This window comes from Panthera leo, chromosome D3 (assembly GCF_018350215.1).
Source record: "Panthera leo isolate Ple1 chromosome D3, P.leo_Ple1_pat1.1, whole genome shotgun sequence".
In the NCBI taxonomy this organism is placed as follows: domain Eukaryota; kingdom Metazoa; phylum Chordata; class Mammalia; order Carnivora; family Felidae; genus Panthera; species Panthera leo.
The window spans coordinates 35,417,358-35,434,816 of NC_056690.1; the positions used below are offsets into that span (position 1 = coordinate 35,417,358).

Below are 17,459 nucleotides of genomic sequence, written 5' to 3' on the forward strand. Positions count from 1 at the left end.
AAAAATGTGTAGTACAGAGATTTATAATCCAGGGGACTGAATTCAGAGGAAACATTGGCTACTAATGTTATGTAAAATTTTAATATGTGTACTTTTTTTTTTTTCAGAGAAAGAATAAGTAAGATTATCTGATGCAAAAAAGATTAAGAACCACTAACTTAAAGGGTTTAGTTAAGTAAATATCACACCTGTTTTATGTTTCAGAATTTTTATGAGTAAAGTCATAAGGGATCAAGTAATTTTCATAAAGTATAGTAACCTAAAGATGAATGGTTTTGTCTATACAAGATACATGACTATCTGGTTTAAAGAAAATCTTAAAAGGAAACATATTCCACAATTACATAATCAATATTATAACAAATTGAATACATATGTAATTTGAAAAAAGATACCATGTCCCTTAGTTTTCTTATCTGTAACTTAGACTTACTACTAATATATACTCTAGTACAACGGGGGTAATAACGGGCTCAATTTCTACATATTTTTTAAGTAGGCCTCACGGCCAGCAGAGCCCAAATGCACAACCCTGAGATCAAGACCTGAGCTGAGATCAACAGGTGGATGCGTGCTGAACTGACTGAGCCACCCAGGCGCCCCAATTTCTATGTTATTTTTAACGTTACAATTATTTTTAAGTACATGAAAGTTTAGTTGAATCTAAGCTGTATAAATAGAGCCAAAACATTGCCAAATTCTATTTCATTGTATCATTTTTAAGAAAAAGATTTTTTCTTCTTCCTAGGTGGGCATCTTTTCTTAGCTGAAATGTTATGTTGTATACAATAGGCCTTTATCTGAAAAGAAAACCGAGGCTCCTAACTAAAAGTAAAGAAAACTGTGGCCTCTAACCAAGGGGGAAAACCAAACTTACTAAAAAATGACAGATAACACTTAGGCACCTGGCTGACTCAGTCAGTTTAAGAGTCAGATGACTCTTCATTTCAGCTCAGGTCATGATCTCACAGTTCATATGAGCCTGCTTGCTATTTTCTCTCCCTCTCTCTGCCCCTCTCTCACTCACATGCATTCCCTCAAAATAAACTTAAAAAAAAAAAAAAAGATTAAAAATTGTAAACACTTCCTTTGCTAAATATTTATTAAAATTGTGAATTTAATACATTAAGCTTCCTATAAAAAGTGATCTAGTTCCCAAATGTCCTTCTCATAAAAATTCAAATTCCAGAAGCACTGTATAGGAGCTCTGGAGAGATCATAATCTTAGTTTTGGAGATGAGGTGAGAATATTCTAAATGAAACGGTTATACTGACACATGGTATAAAAAAGAACATTTTTAGAATTCTAACTAGCTGTATAGATGTTGAAAATGCTTTCCATTTCCAGCCACCAATATTGCAATACATAGTACCAAACTACAGAACTTTGTTTCAAAAAGGAACATCTATTTTGGGAGCAGTGTTTATTTTAGTCTTAAGGTACTATAAGAATATGTACTTATACAACAGGTGTTATTTTCTATTGTTAATGCTTTATAATTTGTTCTTGAGGGCTTAAGTCTGTGTAGTTTTCATGGATTTAATTCGTTATGGTTTGTATGTAACTATCCTTTTTTTAAACCAACATAAAAACATTATTTTTATGTGAGAAAAATCAGAACATAAAATAATCTATTAACTACAGAATTATTTCAAATATATCTAAGAACTAATATTGGGGGCGCCTGGGTGGCTCAGTTAGCCAAGCATCTTGATTTCAGCCCAGGTCTCAATCCCACAGCTTAGTGAGTTCCGGCCCCGTGTCGGGTATATATAACTATCCTATTTATATTTCTCATCAATTGGAAATTAGGATTTTTTCCTTTGTAAATCCCACAAACCCTCAGTTTCACACCAAGAATCAGTCTCTAATAAATGTTTATTCTGTTCCACCAGGCACATAGTGTTCAAGGTGCCAGGGGGTGACAAGATGAAAAGATAGTCCTGCCTCTTTAACAGTTACACAACTTGATAACTGCTAAAAAGGCAATGGATACTAGAGTGAAAGGGTGTACTTGGAAGAACTAGAGAAGGAAGAAAGCAGGATTCTCAAACAAGTGGCCCCGAAGCTGAGGCATGAAAGATGTACAGGGATTTTAGGTAGGATTTCAGGGCATGGAAAGTACTATGACATAAACAACATAAACAAGCAGATCCAATCACAGCATATATATACCATTTTATATATGGCTTTTTTCCACTGAACAGATCACATTTTCTTCTGAAACTTAATTTTCTTCATTACTATTTTTAAAGACTGCATATTGCACTGAATTAATTTGTAACCATTTAAACTGATTCTTCTGAGGGGACATTTGAGTTGTTTCCAATTATTTGATATTACAGATACCTAATAACATAGAAAAATTTTTTTTGTATACGTTGTTACTTGAAAACAGCAATGTATCAATTTTTGTGTGTATGAAAAAACAAGAGAAATCCATCAAAAAAGTATCTCTACTAAACTTGTGCTAGAAGAATTATGATTTTTATTTTCTTCTTCAAGCTTTTGTTTTCCCAATTCCTAGCATTACAGGTATTACTTTTCTCTTTGGAAAAAAATTTTTTTTAGAAGTTCACTAACATATAAAATAGTATCACTATTTTTAAAATTACTGATGTGGCTCATTTTGCCATGTGTTTGCATTTCCTCCTGTGCAATGTCACTTTATAATTTCTTCAGCCTATTTTTTCCCGATTTTTTTTATGCATATTAATACCGGACTTAAATTGCACTATACATAATAATCTCATAGTGCTTACCATTTGCATTTTACCAAGGTTAAATGCAAATTCTTTAAGGGAATTACACATACATGTGTACCTTGGGTTTATCATTTGTGCTTCTGATTCATCAACTAAAGGTAATTAAGCAACATTCCTCAATGCAGCTACTTTTCTCCTATGGTTCTTTTTCAAAGATGACTACTTTTTTAAAAAAGGAAATGATGTAAACTTTAAAGTGAGTCAGTTATCTTAACACTAATTAATGCCCATGATGAGAGAGTGGGAATTACTCCAGTGAAGGATCGTAACCTGGCTCTGGTTGCTGAGTTGCATGTGGCCATTGGGCTTGCTCCACTATATGGTGGTTGGTTCTCAGCAGCCGGTGGCAGTAACGCTGTGTCGCTCTCATGAAGCTGGTGAGTCTGATCTCAGCAAAGGTACTGTACCTCCATGACATCATTTCACTTGCAGACTAGGCTGAAATCTCTTCTCTTCCCTAAGCAACCCTAAACCTTCTGCTTTACATAGAGCAAGCTGGTCTTGTGATTATAGTGCGGTAGTAACCTTAAAAAAAAATTTTTTTTTTTTGCCTTTCTTAGGAGATGAACGCTTACAGTGAAGATAATCATCTGGACTCCAAATCTTCAAATTCTTGTAGTCAAAATGGCCATGGCTATCATTATACTGTTATTTTCCATTTTGTTCCAATCTTTCAGTCTTCAATTATCTATTTAATCAGTAATTTGATTTGTATTTAAAACATTTACCAAATTATTTCTGACAAAAGTTCCTTTAAAAAAATGTAATGTTGGGGCGCCTGGGTGGCGCAGTCGGTTAAGCGTCCGACTTCAGCCAGCTCACGATCTCCCGGTCTGTGAGTTCGAGCCCCGCGTCAGGCTCTGGGCTGATGGCTCGGAGCCTGGAGCCTGTTTCCGATTCTGTGTCTCCCTCTCTCTCTGCCCCTCCCCCGTTCATGCTCTGTCTCTCTCTGTCCCCAAAAAAAAAAAAAAAAAAAAAAAAAAAAAAAAGTAATGTTTATCAACTCAAACAATCTTATTGGGGAAACTAGGAAGGCAAATGAGAAATACAAAGGTTAAGCAATTATTCAAACATTAAGCTTTTCACTATAGCATTTTTCTTATTCATAAAAAAAGGCTAAATGAAGTTTAATTGATTAAAAACACTTAAATACATTTGAAATTTGCTCTTATACTTCTCAAGGTACTTTTAGATATTTGTAACAAATACTAGTGACATTTACAGAAATAGCTGAATGTTATTTGAGGTCACTATTATCCTTAGGCTTGACTTTTTCCCTACTGAGACTACCATATTATTTCCATTTCTTCTTGTATGCTATCCAAAAGGGGCAGCAAACAGAGCACATGTGACCAATGCAGGGAGATGATAATATTACCAAGTAAACAAACCCCTCTTTCAAAATTGTTGCAAAACCACCCGTGTGCATTTCACAAACCAATTACAGCTCACAAGCCTAAAAGGGCATTCAGTAGAGGCTGGGCTTTTAAAATGGTTTTAATTATGATTATATTAACTTTTAGGAAATATAACTATTCTAATGTCACATATATTCTGGGAGTGGATGATGAGGACATGAAGCTAAATGCACCATGAGCCTAAATTTGAACTTATAGTCAAGTCCAGATCTCTACTTTTCTTGAGCTTCAGCTGCCTAACTTGGACCTTCTTGGACACCTTTCAATCATCCTAACTCAAAATTGAAGATATTCAACTCATTACCTTCTCTTTTACAGCTGTTTCCTCTTGCTGCTTTAAGCCACTATTTCCCACTTCTGGAGCATACCAATCAACCCACTTACTCCAACTGGAAACCTCAGAGGTTTTTTTTTTAACACTCTCAATTCCTCAACTTTCAAAATAACTGTTTAAAGTTTCTATCTCTAGACATCTCTTTTTTTAACGTTTTTTTTTTTTTTTTTTTTTTTTTTTTTTTTTTTTTTTTTTTTTATTTATTTTTGGGACAGAGAGAGACAGAGCATGAACGGGGGAGGGGCAGAGAGAGAGGGAGACACAGAATCGGAAACAGGCTCCAGGCTCCGAGCCATCAGCCCAGAGCCTGACGCGGGGCTCGAACTCACGGACCGCGAGATCGTGACCTGGCTGAAGTCGGACGCTTAACCGACTGCGCCACCCAGGCGCCCCTCTAGACATCTCTTAAATCTATCTTCTATTCCCACTACCACCATCCCAGCTTAGATTCTCATCATTTTTTGCCTAGATCATTTCTCACCTTAAACCACAATGTGGCCAACATTATAGAACATACTAGGTCTCGGATCATCTGAGGGTTCTCTACTCTAGGATAAAACAAAAATTCCAGAGATGATGGTATGAAACTTTTCAAAATCTAAAACACTACTATTTATCTCTAACAGGATTTACTATTCCTATTTCAGAGACGTGTGAACAGAGCATGAGCCAGGAAGTAGCTTGTCCAAGGTTATCTTACTCTTAGGAATATAGCCCAGGATACTTTTGTCTGACTTCACCATATTTCTACATTGTCTCCCATCTCTCATTTCTTCTTGCTATTCACATTAGCCACATCAGTATACTATTCACTCTTCCCCAAATTTACATGCATATTTACGTGGATTCTAATCAGCTGCTCTTTATTATTTCCCAGCTACTTAACTAGAAGATATTTTAGATTAGTAGTCAGGGGGAGGAGCACTTTGAGAATTTATAAATAGGAAGGGATTGGGGTAGTCATCTGTTACTGGGAGGGTATTGGGTAGGGGACTTGTTTTGAGACTGTTTGAGTTGGTATTTATGGAGATTACATGTTTTACTTGAAGGGGTTTGGAAGCAGATAAATTTAACTTCTCATGTATCCTTTGAGAACTCACTTCCAAAGGTGTGATTTTTAATCTCTGTTTCCCACAATATCTTCAATGCAGTCCAACTATTCTAGATGAGTAAGTGCTTAAATACATGCATGCATGCACACATACGATTCAGCTTCCTGTAAACCTTCAAAATATATGATTTTATTAACAGCACCTGCCTAAATCTATAGCACCCAGAGAATGAAAAATTTTTGTATTTTAAATTTGTGGGATGGAGTACCGTAGGGAAGGTAGTGTGCTTACTGAAGAAAAAAAAAAAAAGGCCAATTTATGGGATTTGAGAGTCATCTGTGGGAAGGTAACCTTAAGCGAGGGAGCTGTAATTTTCTGCTGGTTTTCCAGATTATTCAACAGATACTTCAAATATAAGTCCATGACTTATACTCAGGGACTTATGTAATAACTAGCAGATAGTAGGCGCTTAGTTAATGTAGAATAAATACAAATAGGATGTTTTAGAACCATATTAAGACATCAATAAATCAAGTGGGGGTGCGTATGGTAGAACAGGAAGACTGTAGAAAGGGATGTAAACATGCATTGCAAATTTATCCACTCTACAAGTTTGTACGGTATCCAGGTGGCAAATGATGTTGCCACTGACTACTATGTGGGTAATTCACTGCTGATGTCCCCTTTAAATTCAGCTATTTGAAGAGGTGGCAAATATCTCATCCACATGCCATTTAGTTCCCACATCACCTGCCATGTGGAGCACAGCTCTGTTATTTAATTTGCTTCAAGTCACCTTGAACTTTGACAAAGCCTGCACTTTCACACATTATGTGCTAACATGCCTATCTTCGTATATTGAGCTCATGTTCTTGTACATCAGTTGCTGAACTTTTTTAGTCAGCCAGAAATTTATTTTTAAGCAATGGCACCATTTTTATATAGAATTTATATAGTTACATATTGTTTGTATTTTATGCAAACTGAAAAATTGCTGATACTGGTAATAACACAGTTAAGATGGAAACTGAACAGATGTAATAAAGTAGAAAATCTTTAGCCTCCTTCAGAAGCTCAATGAAATGAAGACTGTTCAACTGTGAAGAAAAATAACATTAGAGAACCCATATGAAATACTACATATACGTACAGTGTATTGAAATCTTGAAAAGTAATGATGAAAATAAGATTTTAAAATTACGGGCAAAATCAGCATGTAAAATATTTTAATAATTACTTACATAAAGAGTTTATGCCAATACTTCTAGAAATTAGTTTCAAAAGAAACCGAATGTTCACTTCAGTTTTGACAAAAATTAAGAAAATTGACCAGAAACATTAAAATAATCTGCTCAACCTTCAGCAAAATTTCTTTGTAATACCCACAAGCAACTTTTCCTTCTCAACATTAAAGTCAGTTTACCATTATACTCACTGAAGGTAAACTAAGAAAATTTGAAGATGACAACTTGGAAAAATAATTCCTTAAGTGAGATCATGGAGATACAATGAGCAAAATCCAGACTATGGGAAAATTTACCAGCAAATCATCAGGTTATTTCAACCAAAAATTGTAAGAACATAAGAATGAAAGAGAGGGGCGCCTGGGTGGCTCAGTCAGGTAAGCATCCCACTTGAGCTCAGGTCATGATCTCGTAGTTCGTGGATTCCAGCCCTGCATCGGGCTCTGTGCTGACAGCTCAGAGCCTGGAGCCTGTTTCAGATTCTGTGTCTCCCTTCTCTGCCCCTCCACCACTGGCGGTCTCTCTCTCAAAAATAAACAAACATTAAAAAAAAAAAGATATTTATAAAATTAAAAGATACTTGGACATATCACCCAATTAGCAATATGTGGACTCTGTTTGCAATATATATAGACTCTGTTTGGATTCTGACTGAAAAAATTAAAGAAAAAATCTTTTGATTTTATGAGGCAATCACAACTTAGGACAGTAGCTGTATATTTACTAGTAAAAACATTTAGTTAGCTTAGGTACGACAATGATATTATGGTTATGTATAAAGTAAAAAAAAAAAAAAAAAAAAATTCCTACCCTTTTATAGATACCTACTAAAACACTTGCCAGTGAATTGACTTCAAAATGATGGAGTATGGAAGAATGGAGAGAGAAAAACAAGATTAGCCTGAAGGTGGTAATTAGTAAAACTGGGTAATAAATATCTATGGGCTCATAATAGTATTCTTTCTACTCTTGCATATATATGAAAAGTTTGATGATAAAGGTAAAATCACTAATTTGTTTATAATTATATTACAATCTATTTAAAAATGTTTTTTTAAAACAAAAATGTTATGCAATATATAGGACAAAAAAACTCTAAACACATATACTAAAGAATTAAAAAAAATAATTTTCTTACTTTTTTGAGTACAAAATCAGGTTAACACATAAGCAAATTTTCAGGAAAATGTTACATATGAAAATGTAAACTTTCATTAAAGATTTTTAATTAGTGAATGGGAGACTCTATAGCAAGACCCAAAAAACACCAGCTATTTTCATTTTCAGAACCCTTTTTGGCAAGAGAAGGTGCCACACTCAAACATAACGAACGTTGAGTCTGGCCACAGCACATTCTGTAACACTTACCATTAAGTCAAGTAAACATACACTAAATTCATATTGTGATTTTATGCTACAGCATATAATACATTAGGATCATCAGACTCTGAAGTTTTCACACCCAATGACAACCGGCATGACAGAATGGAAAAGTACATGAGGTCTGTGTTTAGCTCTAGGTTTGGACCTTTGCTCTGCCACCTAATGGGTCAGTAATCTATTATCAGGGATTAACTCACAGGGCTACTGTATTAAATTTACATATGTGCCTGGTATATCCTGGCACACACCATACATGTGATAAATATTAACTCACTGCTTAAAGAGAGAAAAATGTATCATTAAATTAAAAAGCAATTAAGTAATAATGTACACTTAACATGCCAACTTCAATAAACTGCACGTTAACTTGAAAAGCCAAAATTAAATCCCATAGCTTTTCATATTTGTTTAACTTAGTATCAGAAAACTGAAGACAGAAAGATTCAAGCTGACTCCAGGCACTTACTGCACTTATTACAGGGTTACAGCAGAGGTATGTGGTCCGTTAGAATGAGGGCAATGGAAACCACCAGTTTTTCAGGTAAAAAATGGACATATGCAGACACAGACTTCTGGGGAAAAGAGGAGGGGCAGGTGGAGGCAGTGAGGGGAAAGAAGAAAAACAGAGGGTACCAAGAAACAACTTTCTTGTATTAGCGTCTGGTGGTATTCATATTTTTAAACATAAAAGTACTAGTCATAATTGACAACCCCTTATGTAAAATATTTTTTGGTATTCCCCAAAGAAGGGGAAAATGGAACAGGGATGGAGGGGTGGACACAATTATATAAACTGTTTCATTTGCTAATCCAATTTAATGCCCTTACAGGTTGATTAAAAAAAAAAGTTTCTTCTAGAACTTAATAAGTAGATGAGAACTTTTTGTTGAAAATAATCCATGGAGAAAGTTTAAAATGAATACCATATTTATGCAAGTCTATAAAATGTCTCATTTCTGTATCCACCTTATGGGTCTAGGATACTACATAATAATGTTGATAACAAATTTATCCATGACCCTACAGCTAATAAGTGGCAGTGCTAGGTCTTCAAACCCAAGTTTCTCTGACTTTAATACTGGTACTCACAACCACCATGCTGTCACTTCTGAGTATATAAAAAACTTTAAATATAGTCAAGATGAACTATACAAACAACCCAGTATAATCATGCCATAATCTCTAAGAATTCATATGAATACCTTCTACTTCTAGATTTCACGATTAAGTATACCAAGAAAACAACTCTGCTACAAAACCCTAGGCTCTACAATAAAACATTATATTAAATGAGATTTATTGTTAATTTATATGGAAAATGATTTGAATTAAAACATAATGCTGTTAAACATACCCACCTGAGGTTAAAGTTGAATTTCATACATGAACTTGCTATCTATTCTTTGCCTGAGTTTGAAATATTCACATCTTAGATATGCAATATCTGGATTTATATATTCCATAAATACATGAAATAAGAGATTAAAAATACCTCATTCATGACTATTAATCCAATTTATAAAGGAAAAAAAGTCAGAGAATAGGGAAAATGGGTGAAGATAGTCAAAGGGTACAAACTTCAGTTATCAGATGAGTAAGTTCTGAGGATATAATTCATAGCATGGTGAATACAGTGAATACTGTATTGTGTATTTGAAAGTTGCTGAAAGTAGATTTTAGAAGTTCTCACCACACACACAAAATTGTAACTAGGTGAGGCCACGGATGTGCCATCTAACCTTACTGTGGTAATTATTCTGCAATATACATATATATCAAATCACTACGTGGTACACCGTAAACTTACACAATGTTATACATCTATTTCATCTCAACAAAGCTAGACATAAAAAATAAAGGAAAAGCAGCCATGCTGTGACTACCTTAAATGACAAAATCTGTGAACTTGATTAGATTTCCCATCTTTAGAATGGTAAATACAAACGACATTTTATTTTTTTAAATGTTCTTTTGTATTTTTCCTGAAGATTTTATTTTTAAGTGATCTCTACATCAAACATGGGGCTCGAACTTACAACCCCGAGATCAAGAGTTGCATGCTCTACTGACTGAACCAACTGGGCACCTCACAAATGACATTTTCAATTTGAAGATTACAAGGCTGCAATATTATATAAATATGGTTCTCAATACTTAATTTTAAACAATTGGACACGTGTAATGTGATAACCTTATTTTAGATTTTCACTAGTTTCAAAGCTAGTATTTATCAAGTGCTTAACTCTGTGCCAGTTGATATTCTATGCGCACTCATATATTCATTTATTTAACTTTTATTTACCATATCTTCATACCCTTTGTGCTGTAGTCTTTATTTTACAGATGTAAAACAGTACATCCAGGTTAACTAAACTTGCTGACAATTAGAGATTCAAGGATGAAACCTAGATAGTATGGAGTAGTAAATTTGAGCTTTTATTATTGAACAGCCATTTCAAAAAGAGTGGAAAAAAATGTTTTATGACTTGATTTCCATTACCAAAATCTCTACAATGTTGAAAGCTGCATGTGTGTAATATATTTAACTAGAACTAAGTATTCTTTAGACATAGGAATACTTTCTTTAAAAAAAAAAAAACCAACAAAAACAAACAAAAAACCCTTTACATTTAGAATGGTGTTTGCTTTTACACGTTATTTTTTATTCAGAGATGGGTTAGTGCAGAAAAGTCCTAAGCTGTACTTTTTTTTTTTTTTTTTTTTTTTTTTTTTAAGGTTATTTAGTTTGAGAGAGACAGAGAGAGAATATCCCAAATAGGCTCAGCGCCATCAGCACGGAGTCCAATGCAGGACTTGATCCCACAAACCATGAGATCATGATCAGAGCTGAAATCAAGAGTTAGAGGCTTAACGGACGGAGTCACCCAGGCACGCCCCCTAAGCTATACTACTTTGGTAATCTTTTTTACAAAAATTGTTTTCATTTATTTTCAAGTAGCATTTTATTGTTCTTTTATTATAAAAGTAAAACAGTTCATGACAGAAAGCCAGAGAAATACAGAGTTGGGTAAAGAAAAACTACCAATAAAATAATCCCACCACCCAAGAGAATCATTCTTCATAACTTCTTTAAAGTATTACATATGACTTATCTGAATTTAACTAACTTAGAAATAATAAAGTGACAGAATTTCTGAACTTCGGGTCTTTTCTCTTGGCTCTTCTAAATTATCTGACCAAGAGAGACCTTCTACTGTCATTTCAGAAAGCATGCATTTGCTCCATGGGCAACCCAAAAATCATGTCACATTTTAGCTTGCTTTTTAATTAGGCCATGAATTATTCATATGTTTTATTTTTCCTGGAGTTTTCACCTTTTTTCTTATTCATCAGTTCAGACAATATGCCTTCACATCAATACCAGACACAGCAAGCTCTCCATCTAATTTAGACATTATGCGTATTGTTACCTACTCTTTCTCTTTTCTTAATAACATTCCTCATAAAGCTGACATTTTGTTAAAACATATGCCAACTGCTCATTGTTGTCACTCTGGAATTTTTCACCAAAATCCTGAGTTAGTTTTTATATCTTCCTTTTAGACTTGTGTTTTGTGTCACTGAAGAGTAATATATATTATGTGAGCAACTTTTCCAGAGAAAGAAAGCCCTGACACTTGAGTTCATAGTTGGTTGGGAATGGAATTCTAGGTTCAAAATAATATTTCACAGAATGCTGTAACGACAGCTCCACCTGTCTTCTAAAACATATTTGAGAAGTCTGATGCCAGTCTCTCCTTTGTAGGTAACATGTTTCCCTGTGATACTGGGAGCTTATAGAATTAAAAAGAATTTTATCCTTGAAGTTATTTTCTTCTCAACATTTGCTCTTTTTTGTAAGATGACTACTGTATTATCCTGGGTATGTTTTTTGTTTGTCTGTTTTTGCCATTTTTCGCGTATTTCCAATGTCTTTTGTTTAATGTTTTATATGTTGCTCTTCTCTTTGATCTCAAGATCTTCAGCAAGGTCCAGTCTGTTTTTTAGAGTGTATAGAATATTTACTTTCAGTTATGATAAATATTTTGAATTCCGAGGACTTTCCAGGTCTACTTTTTCACAGCAGTCTTTTAGTAGACTGCCTTCCAAGGATCTCCAAGAATACTGAGAACAACTTATCCTTCTGTTTTCTATATTATTTATATTCTCCAAGGTCAATAGTCCTGCTTGTTCATCTTGGCCCTTCTTGTCTTTCATTCACTTGATTTTCCTTTTCCTTAAATCTCTGGATTTCTTTTTGTACTGATAAAAGGAAAAACTCATTTCTTCAGCAGTTTTGTGGTAAATCACTACAACAGGCCTCTCCTCTGAGAGGCCTTTGCATTGATCTGTGGCTCTCTCTAATCTCAGTCTTCCGCTGAGACTGTTTCCTGAATAAACTAATTGTAGTTTCAGAGACTCTCTGGGGCTTGAGAGGAGGAGTACTTCACAAATGCTGCAGGCCTCTCTTATGTATATTCTGAGTTGTTCCTTTGCTCTGTAATAGTTCACTACTCACAACTAATATATTTAAGGACTAATTATAGAACTTACTTATATTACCTAGCCAAAGAAGTAACACTAAAAAAATTTACTTGCATTTTAGGAAACAAATCATTACAGCTTTCATATCCTTAAATTGACTGAGAAATGTAGCTCAGAGACAGGGGGGAAAAAAAACCCATCAGGTAATTTTATATAGACTCTTCTAAATCTCCACTTCTAAGCCACAGTTCTCCTAAGTTTAGGTATTTAAATTCTGCTTTCTGGAAGAAAAGCAGTCATACATCTATTTGGAAGTAAGTATGCCATACGAGGACATATTTTCACTGTATTTCTATAATATTAGATGTAGGTAAGAGAACTATAGTCAAGAGTTTAGGGGTGAGCTGGGGAAGGAAGAGAATATAATCAACAGTTGAAAATACTAAGTCTAAAAGCAAAATCTACATAGGAAGTAAAATCAAGTACCACAATATTCTGTATACTCCCTCAATTAGTCATAGTTACACATTGTCTTTCTACTAAAATGTCAGTAAAACAGATAAACTAATTCTATAAAGTATAAATAAATAAAAAAATTTCCCCTCTGAAAATAGGACTAGTATCACTACAAAAATTTTGATGTCACTAAAGGAAACTGACAAAATCACCCAGTCTCCACTAATTCCATAACAAATATATATATATACATATATATATATTACATGGAGGTCCTTTTAATCATGACTAGATAAAACATTTTTCTGCAGACAGAATGATATAGCTAAGGCTGAACTCAATGTATGCATATATAATAATTTTTTATATATAATAATTTTTAAAAGTCAAAGGTCTTTAAGGGTTCTGCCCAAATGTACCCTTCAGAGAGTTTTAGTCTTGCATATTCAGCAATATCTCAACTATTATAGTTATGTGACAGACTCACTTTAAGTTGCTAGGTACTGGTAGAAATTCAGTTTGTGATAAAAACCATTAAACTAACATTATTAACAAAGAAACCTACTATTTTGGTATTTATAAAAAATAATCTTACATATTTTGGGCATATATAATTAAAATTTCTTGGTTATATAAACTTCAAAGAGAGATATTTAATAGGCTATTTTATGTAACATAAAATTTAAAGACTTATAATGTATTCATTTGCAGACATCCAAAGAACGTCTCAACTGCAACCACAATTTTCCATTTATTTTTCTGATATATGAACAAGCAAAAAATATAGAAGTGTGTAATTTGTATAAACACTGCTAAAAATGAACACCTATAGTAAATGGTAATTTAGTAATTTTGTTTCCTTTTTCTCCACTTAACAAACTTTAACATACATATTTTTCTTTAAAAAACACTCCATGTAGAATTAAATATTCTTAAGCTTTGGTATTAGGTTGATATAATTAATCCATAAAAAAACACATGGTAAAATCTGTATTGATTTTCAACTAAGAGAACTGTAGTGGTTTTGTTTGAGATTCAGATAGAAGCAGCTGGTGATATTTAGAAGAAGGTCTGAAAAATTACAATTCAGAATTCTGTGTGTCAAGTGTACCATATATGTCACAAAGCAGAGGAGAAAAAGCAGAGCATGCAAAAACACTATGCAAAACACTATGGAATTTCGTCTGGTTGGTCATGAAATCAAAGAATATCTCACTGCCTATCATGCTGTATTCTCAATCCTCTGTACATAACGGTTACCTAACTGGACTTTTCATTTCTGCCCAGCACTGGTACTACAGGGATAGGTGAGACAGAAAGGGTGCTGAACACCCACCGCTGAACACCCACCACTGTGCTTGCTGCCACTCCACCAGTTCAGAAGTGGATTTAATGTGAGAGTTTGCTAACAGTCCTAATTAAACGAAATCAGGTTCTTGGGTTATAAATGGATTATAATTTTCCACACCTGGCCTAACTCACTTCCTAACATATATTCTGGAAGTGATTTAAAAATGCCATTTGAAAAGCAAGAAGATAAAATATTCTTTACATCTTAAACGGGAGAATCTTTAATTTTAGGTATATAACATGCAAATTCCTTTATCCTACAAAATGCTTGATCAAGTCTAAACTCCTATAATGATCAAGTATGCTGATAATATATTTTAACACTCTAAAAACATCTTATGTAATTTCTTCCTATAGATATCTTCATACTTCTAAGGTTAAAAGGTTTGCTTTAAAACTTCCTAAGGTGATGCTTCTTCCTACTTATGGTTAAACTGTTAACATCACATGATCCATTTAATAAAAATTTCTGGTATATCTGGACTTAGATAATTGTTTTTTTTGATCTATTGATTTGTTAACTGTTATAATTCCGTATGTGCATGTATCAACCAGTCATATTTTCATAGCTCCTGAAATATAAAACTGAGGAAATGAGTTTCACAAATTATGACAATATATTTAGAATAGTTACAATTTAATATTTTAACATTAAGAAAATAAGGCTCTTTAAAAATACTGGTCATTTTGTGTATTTTATGACACAGAAATGTACTCAGTAAACACCAGTGGGTAACAATATATCACTGTCTTTTTAAAAGTTTCCTGATCTGTTTTTACAGCAGATGCTAAGAGTAGCTCATCTATTTATTATGATGGAGTATCTCCTTGCTTAAGGTGAAGTACGCAAGTGAGGAAAGTTTATAGCAGCTGCTCGATAAACAAGGCCAGATTTCTGGTGGTTGAAGTAACATAAGAAAAAGGTGAATGCCTTTTTTGACAATGACTGGCATTTGCAACTTTGTTCACTGGTCACTCTGTTTAAGTAATAAAATTAGTATCTGTAAATCTGTAACAGAATTTCTACTTTGGCAATTAATGAATGCCAGAAAGTATGGGGGGGGGGCACTGTGTGACACAGAGTTACCCACTTCTCCATTACCATAATTATGTTTCATGAGTGTGACATGACTCTGAATAATATGACTGAGTCCTCAGCAGAGCAGCAAGAAGCAATTACTTGTAGCAAACACCATTATTAGATAGAATTTCTGTGCAGGAAGGTAATGTGGAATAAGACTGTGGGGAAAGGGCAGAAATTAGGGGGGAAAAAGACTAAAGAATTATGCAAATTTAAAAGTGCCACACATTTGTATACAAATAAGCTATACTAACCAAGACATGTATTCCTGCAATATTATAAATGTCTGATATGCATGACTTAGGAGAGCTACTCAGTGTAGTCTCTGGACTGAAGCTAGTCTGCAAATTATTACTAATCTGTGGAGAAATAAGGAGCCTGCACCAAAACTGGAAATCAATTTTATGTCACTAGCACACTGTTTAGTTCAGCTGATATTTACTCATAGCCTTTCATCCTTCCTGATAACGGGAAGCAATGTGTTGATTTACATTCTGGCACAAGCTCCTTATCTTGAGGGCCAGTAACAGTTTGTGGAACAGCAACCTTGACTTGAGTAGCACTGGCATAAAGCACAATGCCTAATGGAATAAGCCATATTTTAAATGTTACATATTTAACACGATTTCCTCCAAATTTATTAAGTTCTAAAATTCAGCGTCTTGGTTATATTATCTAACTTTGCAACTCTTAAAGTGTATCTGTCACATGGATGATGTGATATACCAGATGGGTAATGATGCTATCAGGCTATATACATACAAACATCTATGGGCAGTTATTCTTGATTAGATAGTAATACATTCTAAATTTAGATTGGATGAAGTTTGATAAAGTTAAGTCTAACAAGGACCTCATGTAAAATAAACAAAGTGGGTATTTTCATCAGTCTTTTTCAGCAACTCCAAAATTTCTGTATGATACTTACTGATGATTTTTGCATCATTCCTTGAGGGACTTTGATCAAGCAATAATTCTGGCACATTCACCATGTGGAAAATAAATATTCTGAAAAATCAATACATAGTTGATGAACACATGAAACAATCAATATCAGTGAAAATCAAAAAAGGCTCTTGAAGATGTGTTTCACTCTAATTAAACATTTAAGTTCAGATATGATCCCTCCCCTCTTCCACAGGCAATCTGTTTTCTAATGGCAAGTTTTATAATAAAAGCTGCTCTTCACAGCCACTGTTTTCTGAAGAGACCAGAGTTACAGAGTTCATAGCCATAATAAATAGGAAAATTAACATACCATATACAAATTTTCTCTTTTTCAAATCTTATTTTCTTACTTTCTTATGAAAGTCAATGTAATTTTAACTGTTATAGCCCTGGTCTCACACAGCACAAATGACTTGCAGCTTATAACTGGTAGATGGATTTACAAATATTTTAGAAGTAGAAACTGACAGAGGTTAGTGGATGATTACGTTAGCGTCTTCATTTTCTTAATCAGCTGTATCCCTAGTACTTAAATAATACCTGACACATAATCAATGTTCAAGAACAGGTGCTGAAAAACTGAAGGAAAAGGAGACAGAGGAGTTTATTAGGATGACCACCAAGTGACATATATACAGATAAATGATGCTATCATCAATCGAGACAGGAAAAACAGAAAAGGAGTCTAAATGGAAGAGAAAGAACTTCTATTCAGGTCTACTGATTTCTGTGGGAATTTTAAGTGGTAATATCCAGAGAGCAATTAAATATACAGGTTTGAGGTTTAAGAGAAAAGTATGGAATACATATCTGGAAGACCTCACCATATTGATGGTAGTTAAAACTGAGTGTGGGTGAAATTTATCTATGAGAATATGTGTCATGAGAAGACAGTCCAGAAAGTAAAATCTTTGGAAAAACCGACACAGGAATGTATGGGAA

The 17,459-nt window shown here is 34.0% G+C and overlaps 1 protein-coding gene across 1 annotated transcript in view; it reads right to left on the minus strand.

The window, feature by feature from the left end:
• The window catches only part of ANKRD12 (ankyrin repeat domain 12), a 127,223-nt gene that overhangs the window by 24,756 nt on the left and 85,008 nt on the right, over positions 1-17,459 (minus strand).